The sequence below is a fragment of the Octodon degus genome, unplaced genomic scaffold (assembly GCF_000260255.1).
Source record: "Octodon degus isolate 3935 unplaced genomic scaffold, OctDeg1.0 scaffold00104, whole genome shotgun sequence".
In the NCBI taxonomy this organism is placed as follows: domain Eukaryota; kingdom Metazoa; phylum Chordata; class Mammalia; order Rodentia; family Octodontidae; genus Octodon; species Octodon degus.
Window position 1 is genome coordinate 115,869 of NW_004524680.1, and position 8,661 is coordinate 124,529.

The 8,661-nt window shown below is 45.2% G+C and overlaps 1 protein-coding gene across 6 annotated transcripts in view; it reads right to left on the minus strand.

Annotated features, from left to right (window-relative positions):
• Positions 1-8,253, minus strand: part of Bcl2l13 (BCL2 like 13) — a 97,596-nt gene extending 89,343 nt beyond the window's left edge. For 2 of the 6 annotated variants that reach the window (XM_023723905.1, XM_023723910.1), the window contains exon 1: positions 7,702-8,244. The gene's annotated coding sequence lies outside the window, so the exon portion shown is untranslated. Of the gene's footprint in view, positions 1-7,701 lie in introns of all 6 variants that reach the window. The other 4 variants (XM_023723904.1, XM_023723909.1, XM_023723912.1 and 1 more) reach the window with 4 other exon arrangements.
• Between the last annotated feature and the right edge of the window lie 408 nt (positions 8,254-8,661).

Below are 8,661 nucleotides of genomic sequence, written 5' to 3' on the forward strand. Positions count from 1 at the left end.
CTAAGCGGGACCTCTTTGTCTCTACCTTAGCCCCGCATGGTTTTGTCCTATAAAATAACCTGAAAGAGACAGCTTCCTGGACAACCCGCTCGGGACCCCCTTGTGTCCCTCTCCAACAGAAGCTTTCCTTTCCAATAAAGTTTTACCCTCAGCCTCCGTTTGTTCCTAAAATTCATTCTTTGGTTTTAGAGAACACGAACTCATTCAGGCCAGGTTGGGAATTTCATGTCCCTCTATCAATCCTGTCTCAGCCTCTGGAGTGCTGAGATTACAAGCACGTGTCAACACACCTGGATTTTTCCTTTTACATAACCAGATTTCTATTGCTGAATACCAGAAAAAATTCCAGGATGCCAGCACTGATTACATACAGGAATAAGGTATATTTTTATGAACTATAACCAGAAAATATCTATCAAATCCTATTATAAGTTCTTATGAAAAGTATATCCTGAGCTGGTGAGATAGTTCAGCAGACTAAGCTCCTGCGTAGGCAAGCGCAGTGACTGAGATTTGATCCCCAGCACCAATACCATGCCAGCCCCGCCCCTGGGCAAGCTGAGCAGGCCTCAAGACCCAGGCAAGTGTGGTGGCATATGCCCGTAATCCCAGTGCTGGGGAGGCTGAAAACAAGAGGATTTCTACGAGTCCCAGCAAGGAAGTGAGACCCTGTACCAAATACATTAAAAAAAAAAAAAAAAAGAAAGTACATCTGAAGCAGTATATTTTCTATTTCCCAAACTTGTCTCATCATAATCACTTTGGATGCCTGCTAAAATTAGAAATTTTGGGGGCCAGGGAGATGGCTCAGTAGAATAAGCGCTTGTCTGGCAAGTACAAAAGCCTGAGTTTAATCCCCAGTTCCACCAAAAAGAAAAAGGAAATTTTGGGGCCCGGGAAATAGTTCAGTAGAATAAGCACTTGCCTGGCAAGTGCAGAGTCCTGAGTTCAATCCCTGGTACCAAAGGAAAAAAAAGGTTTTTTTTGAGGCAGGAGAATGGCTGCAAGTTTGAGGCCAGTCTGGGGTACCTAGTAAATTCAAGATCAGCTTGAAATCCACAGTAAGACCATGTTTCAAAAACCAAAATAGAACCAAATAGTTCAGCAGATTAAAGCACCTGCAAGCAGGCACAGGAGTGAGGAGTTCGAGCCTCCTGGCACTGGCACCGGCCCTGCACCCAGGGCATGCTGAGACAGCCATTGAGACTGGGTGTGACAGTATGTACCTGTAAAGCCCAGAACTTGGGAGGATGAAAACAGGCAGATCGCTGACTCGGATCTAGTAGTGAGACCTTGAACACCCTGTAGACCCTTCCTTAAAATTAAAAAAAAAAAAAAAAAAAAAAAGTCAGGTGTGGCGGCACACATCTGTAATCTCAGCACTGGAAAGGCTGAGGCAGGAGGATCCTTACAAGTTCGAGACCAGCTTGGGCTACAAAATGAGCTCAGGCTACCTTGAACTGCATAGGAAGACCTTGTCTCAAAAGGACAAAAATAAATAAATAAGTAAGTGGTCAGGGTTATAGTTCAGTGGCACAAGGCTACTTGGCAAATGCAAGGTCCTGCGTTGGATTTCCAATACCAAAAAGCAAACCAGGAAGGAAGGAAGGAAAAATTTTGAGACTTCACCTCAGACACATTTAGAATGTTGAAGCTAAATTATATTGGATTTTTTTCCCCTAAATTATGTTCTTTAACCTACTAAAACTATAACAACTGGGGCCGGGGAGACGGCTCAGTGGAATAAGTGCTTCCCTGGCAATCGCAAGGGCCTGGGTCCAATCCCTGATGGGGGGAGGGGGGAACTATAACAATTTCTTTCATTTTAACATAGTTGCCAGGCATAGTAGTACACACCTGTAATCCCAGCTGGGAGGCTGAGGCAGGAAGATCTTTGCTAGTTTAAAACCAGCCTGAGGGCCAACCAAATAGCTCAGCAGATGAAAGCACCTGCAAGAAAGGCACAGAGGGCTAGGGTTCGATACCCGGGCCTGCTGTGCAGATGCCAGAGCCAGCCCCGCCCCCAGGGCACCCTGAGACAGAATTGAGAGTGGGCACGGTGGTGCACACCTGTAATCCCAGCTCTTGGGAGGATGTAAACAGGTAGATCACTAGAGTCCAGTCTAGTAGTGAGACCCTGAACACCCTGTAAACCCTTCCCTAAAATACAAAAAAATAAATAAATAAATAATAAAGGGGCCAAGGAGATGGCTCAGTAGAATAAATGCTTCCCTGCCTAGCGCAAGGGCTTGAGTTCAAATCCCTGGTTCCGCCAAAAATAAACAATCTAAAAAATAAAACCAGCCTGAACTACATAATGAGCCCTTATCTCAAAAAGATAAAAAAAATAAAAATAAAGAATTTAACATAGTTTAATTAGTTTTTAAATAATTTAAGGTATTTCTTGGTTATTCATTTATTTATCTGAGGTTTGGGAACTGAACCCAGGATCTACACACTGAGCTACCTCCAGTCCTTCTTTTTCTTTTTTTGCAGAACCTGGGATTGAACTCAGGCTTGCACTTGCCAGGGAAGCGCTTATTCCACTGAGCCATCTCCCTGACCCCCTCCTTTTTCTTATAGTGACAGGATCTCACTAAATCTTTTAATTGCCCAGGTTAGGTTCAAATTTGTGATCTTGTGTCTCTGCCTCCCAGAGTTCTGGGATTACAGGTATGTGTCACCAACCTGGGTCTTTGTTTTTTAGACCATTTCTTTCTACTAAAATAAAATCAGAACATAATAGGAATTTACATACTGTAGAAATAAGAGTTGAACATATCTACAATTCCAGCTGAAATATGAAAAGTAGTCACAAAACAATGGTTTGTAATTTTTAAAATATTAAAGTTTCTTGGCTTTAGTTTTTGTTGTTTTTTTTTTAATTTTATTTATTTGTGTGTGTGTGTGTGTGTGTGTGTGTGTGTGGCCAGCTCAGCCCACCAGGGGGCGGGGCTGGCTGGCATGTGGTGCTGGGGGATTGAACCGTGGTCCCTGGGCTTTGCTAAGCTTGTTCTAAGTAGGTGCTTTAGACCACTGATTGGCTTTAGTTTTAATCATGACAGTCGCCATGGGCCTTGTGCATGTGAGGCAAGTCCTGTATAACTGAATAACCTCCTCAACCCTACACAACAGTAATTCATACTCCATGCCTTATTAATCACTGAATTCTAGATGTTTCTTCAAAAGAAGCAAAACAATCCTAATAATTATGAAATTGCCAGGTGTGATGATGTGCACCTGTAATCTTAGCCACATGGGAGGCTGAGGCACGAGGATCACAAATTCAACCCCAACTGGGGAAATCTAGCAATGTAGTGAGACCATGTCCCCAAAATAAGAAACTTAAAAAAAAAAAAAAGAAAAGAAACTTAAAAAGAAAAAAAGAAAGAAAATAAAAGGTAGACAGATGTACACACCACACACCTTTAATCCTAGCATATGACAGGCTAAGACAGGGAAATTGACACTTTAAGGCGAGCCTGTGCTATAGTAAGACCCTAGATCATTTAAAGAAAAAAAATACATATATATATAGTTTTAGGGTTCAATCTCTAGTATCACAAAAAAAAACAAAAACAAAAACCTCAAACTGCCAAAATTCATCCTACTCAGCTGAATTGTAACTGAGTGACGTGTTCCAGCAGACACTACTATTCTAGTGTTGGGTGTTGAAAATCCCTTTCCAAATAAAACACGCCAAAGCAATATACTCGAGTTCAATCTTGTGTTAAGAGCTTCTCCAAAAACTTCACCCGGCAGCTGGCATTCAGACAGCTCCTTCACAGGAACTCCTTAACCTGCCTTCCCACAGACACTCTTCCACAATAAGTACTTAAGCTTCCTATGTCTATGTACACAGCTTTATAAACGAAGACATAAAATTCATTACATTCACTATTCCATGTATAGGTAGGTATACACCAAAGAAATGAAAACATCTGTCTACACAAAAACATGTACAGAAGGGCCGGGGAGATGGCTCAGTAGGATAAGCGCTTGACTGGCAAATGCAAGGATCTGAGTTCAATCCCCGGTTCCGAGGGGAAAAAAAAAAAAAAAAAAAACATGCACAGAATGCTCAAAGCAGCATTATATATAACAGTCAAAAGGTAGAACCAGGCTAGAGGGACTCAATGCCAGCCTGAGATGCATAGTGAGTCCCTGCCTCAAAAAGACAATAAATAGGGCCGGCCAGATAGCTCAGCAGATTAAAGCGCCTGCTTACGCAGATGCAGGGGCCAGGGACTGAGGCTGAGCATGGTGGCACCATCTGTAATCCCACCACTTGGGAGGCTGAAAAACAGAAAGGATCACTACAAGTCCTATCTGTGTAGTGAGACCCTGCAGACCTTATACTAAATATATAAAATAGGAATCAATCGGGCTGGCGAGATGGCTCAGTGGCCTAAAGCACCTACTTAGAACAAGCTTGGCAGAGCACAGGGACAGCGGTCCAATCCCCCAGCACCACATGCCAGCCAGCCCCGCCCCCTGGTGGGCTGAGCTGGCCACACACACACACACACACACACACATAAAAAAATAAATGAATAAAAAAAAAATCAATCAGTTGGGCCGGGGAGATGGCTCAGTAGGATAAGCACCTGACTGGCAAACGCAAGGATCTGAGTTCAATCCCCGGTTCCGCCAAAAAAAAAAAAAAAAGAATCAAGCAGTCAATCTAGGCATGATGGCACACACCTATTATCCCAGCACTTGGGAGGCTGAGGTAGGAATACTGCTGCAAACTTGAGGCCAACCTGGGCCACACAGTGAGTTCAAGACCAACCTGAACTATACAGCAAGAACCTGTCTCAAACAAGAGAAAGAAAAAAGGCTGAAGATGTAGCTGAGTCAATCTCCAGGACCACGGATAGGGTGGACGGCAGAGGAGTTTCTTTCTGGGGTGATGAAGTGTGGTGATGGCTGCCTAATAGCTCTATAGATATACTGAAAACCATTAAATTATACAACCATGAACTATATGCTATGCTAATTCTCTCAATAAAGGCATTTACAAAAATCAACACTTGGGCTGAGGGTACAGCTTGGCAGCAGAGCTCAGAAAGTGGGACCCTGGGTTTTATTCCCAGCATGACAAAAAAAAAAAAAAAAAAACAGAAGGGGCTAGGATTATCCTTCAATGTGGGCTCTGTAGAGCAGACCCACCCCAAAACCCAACCACTCTAAAAACAGCTCTCTTCCTCCAACTCATATATAATTAAGAATTCTTGTTTCACATACTTGAGATGATATAAATCAAAATAATGTCCGAAAAATCAAAAAGCAGAATAGAAATACACTGTGTTACTCTCTAAATCTAGGGCTAAGAATGTATCTCAGTGGTAGAGCATATTCCTAACATAAACCAAACCCTGAGTTTGATCTCCAGAACCACTAACAAAAATTGTCTAAATTCTTTCTTTTTTTTTTTTATTTTGTATTTTAGGAAAGGGTCTACAGGGTGTTCAGGGTCTTACTATTAGATCGCATTCAGATCTGACTAGTAGTGATCCACCTGTTTACGGCCCAAGAGCTGAGATTACAGGCATGGGCCACGATGCCCAGTCTCAACTGCCATCACAGCAGGCCCTGAGGGCAGAGCCAGCATGGCAGGGCCGAGGACTGAATCCCCGGCCCCTGCACCTGCACCTGCCTGTAGGTGCTTTAATCCACTGAGCTATTTGGCTGGCTTTGTCTAAATTACTTCATAAGAAAAAATATATATGTGTATTTGCTGTTCTATTTTTTGAGACAGGGTCTCACTAGCCAGGCTGACCTCTAATTCACTGCAATTGAGTACAGGGATTACAAACCTATACCCCTACACCTGGCTATAAGAAAAAATACTTTAAAAAAATTTTTTAAACTATTATTCTCTTGCCAGAGTACCAATCCTAAAAGCTTAATGTGGGGCCAGGGAGATGGCTCAGTAAAATAAGCTCTTCCCTGACAAGTACAAGGGCCTGAGTTCAATCCCCGGTTCCACCAAAAAAAAAAAAAGCTTAATGTGTCTATTCTATAAATACTGATTTAATGATGTGTTAGCACTTTTTCCTTTACAAAACTGTTGCACTCAAACTTGCACATCCTGGAGCTGGGTGTAGTGGTACATGCCTATAATCCCAGCACTGGGAGGCTGAGGCAGGATGGTCGGACATTCCAGGCCAGCCTGCACTACGCAGTGAGTTCAATTTATACATCCTTTAGTTGAATTCAATTACTGGGGCATATTCCTCCACCTAAGCATATGAACCACTTGGAAAAATGCTTAATTGTATTTGTTCATTCACAGTGAGAGGGTGTTCAAAATCCTTGTCTACTTCAAAATAAATATTTCTAAATATTTGAAAATTTTCAATTTAAAAAAAATTAATGTATTTAGTACAGGGTCTATGGGGGTCTCACTACACTGATTGGATTTGTAGGGATCCTCCTGTTTTCAGCTCAAGTGCTGGGATTAAAGGCGTGCACCATCATGCCCAGTCTCAGTCCTAGTCTCCGCGAGCTCTCCGGGGGCAGGGCCAGCAGGGCACACCAGGGATCGAACCCCAGTTTGAATATTTTTTATTTACAGGTAGAAATGTACCAAGTTTATCACCCAACTGTGCATACCAAGTATAAGCACTTTGTTACCTATAGGAGCTTCTTTCTTTTTTGAGACAGGGTCGTGCTATGCTCACTTTGTAGCCCAGGCTGGTCTGGAACTCGCAACTATCCTCCTGCCTCAGCCTCCCAAATTCGGGGATTACAGGCATGCGGGACCAAGCCTGGCTTTTTACAAGCTATTTTTCTAAGGCGTTTAAAGGGGGGCGGGGATGAAGGGTGTGGCAACCCGTCCAAGGTCACACAACAAGTCTGGGCAGAGAGCAACGCTCCGGTCACAACAAACCTCCAGGGGAACTCTGCCGGGCAATTTCGCAAAACAATTGATTTGGCTCTGTTTTACAACAGAAAGCAAAAAAGGGGAGAGGGGACTGGCAGCTTAGGTCAAACTTCTGAACGTAAACAGTGAGAAAGCTATTTCGGATAAACACGTGTGGAGAGCGATTAAGAGCTGGACAAAGCTACCAACAAACAGCATCAACTAAAAAAGCGAGGTCGGAAGGCAAGAAACTTGGGGCCTCCTTAGAATGCTGGGAGAACACGGCTAAGAAGGAAATAACCACAGCGTGCACTGTGCATCACCTCCAAGGGTGCAAAGGCAGGCTTTGCTGAAACACCGCGTTCGTCAGAACACTCGAGATGTCTGGGAAGACTAGCGCTGGGAAAACGTACAGTCGTTCTCAGTGAAAGTCGGGCAAGCCCTGGCCTCAACCAAAAACAAGTCCGCGCTCCCCCGCCTAAGCCTAAACAGGCGCCCAGGTTTTCTCCGTGACGCTGCTTGTCGCGGCAGAGCCATTTGGAGCAAAGGCCGAGCTCCGCCGCCACAGGCAGCCCGCAACGGGAGAAGCGCCCGCAACGGGAGCGCGCCGACCGGGTGCGGCGACCAAGGAATGGAACCCCCGGGCGCGGGGACGCCGGGGGACACTGACACACACACACATTCACGCACTCACTCGCAGTCTCGCACTCACGCTTCGTCGCACCACTGTGGTGACTGGGAAGGCTCTGGACACCTTCTTCCCCAGGTGAAAACCGCCTTCTCAGCTCCATTAGCCCGGAACCCCACTCCCCTCACCCGGCCCTGGCGCCTACCCCAAAAGAGATGGAACAAGCGGCGGCGGCAGCAGTTGCTTCTGAAAGGGGACCCCAGCGGCAGTGGCTGCTTCGACCCGCGGGCCTAATCTACCGCCGCCGCCATGTTGGAGGGTGAGGTCACCCCCGACGTGCTTCCGTCACCACTGGCGTCGGGGCGGGCCTGGGATGCCGGAAGTAGGCGGCTCCCTCACCCGGAGCGGAAGCTGGGACCATCGAGTTCTCGGAGGTCTCGTAGCGCAGAGGGGACCTGGATAGTTGAGCGCTGCCTCTTCTATCGCCTTTTCCAGGAGTCGCTCAAATCTATGATTCTTGGGGGTGTAAAAGATCCTTTTCTCGATGTTTTAGACGTTTCTAAATGGGTGCACCTTGAGACTGTACCCTAAGTGAAATAAACCGGGCACACACGTTTAAATACCGCATTGTTTTTCTGGTCTGAGAAAATGAAAATACAAATAAGGACTAAAACGTATAATAGATACTGGAAAATGGGAGGAAAATGTTTAAACTAGAAGGGAGCAAGGAAGGGGAAAAGAACACACGTAAAGCAAAAAAAAAAAAAAAAAGTTTGCAGTACCGGGGATTGAACTCAGGACCTTGTGCTTGCCATACAAGTTCTTACTCTATTGAGCTATCTCCCCAGGCCCCTTTCTTACAATGGTTTGTTTGTTTGCGGAACCAAATATTGAACTCAGGCCCTTGATACTTGCCAGGGCAACGCTTATTCCACTGAGCCATCTCCACGACCCCAGGCATGGGGAACAGAAAAAAAGATATGTCATGCACAGGTACAAATTACCTATGATGGGCTGGTGAGATGGCTCAGTGGTCTAAAGCACCTACTTAGAACAAGCTTAGCAAAGCCCAGGGACCACGGTTCAATCCCCCAGCACCACATGCCAGCCAGCCCCGCCCCCTGGTGGGCTGAGCTGGCCACACACACACACACACACACACACA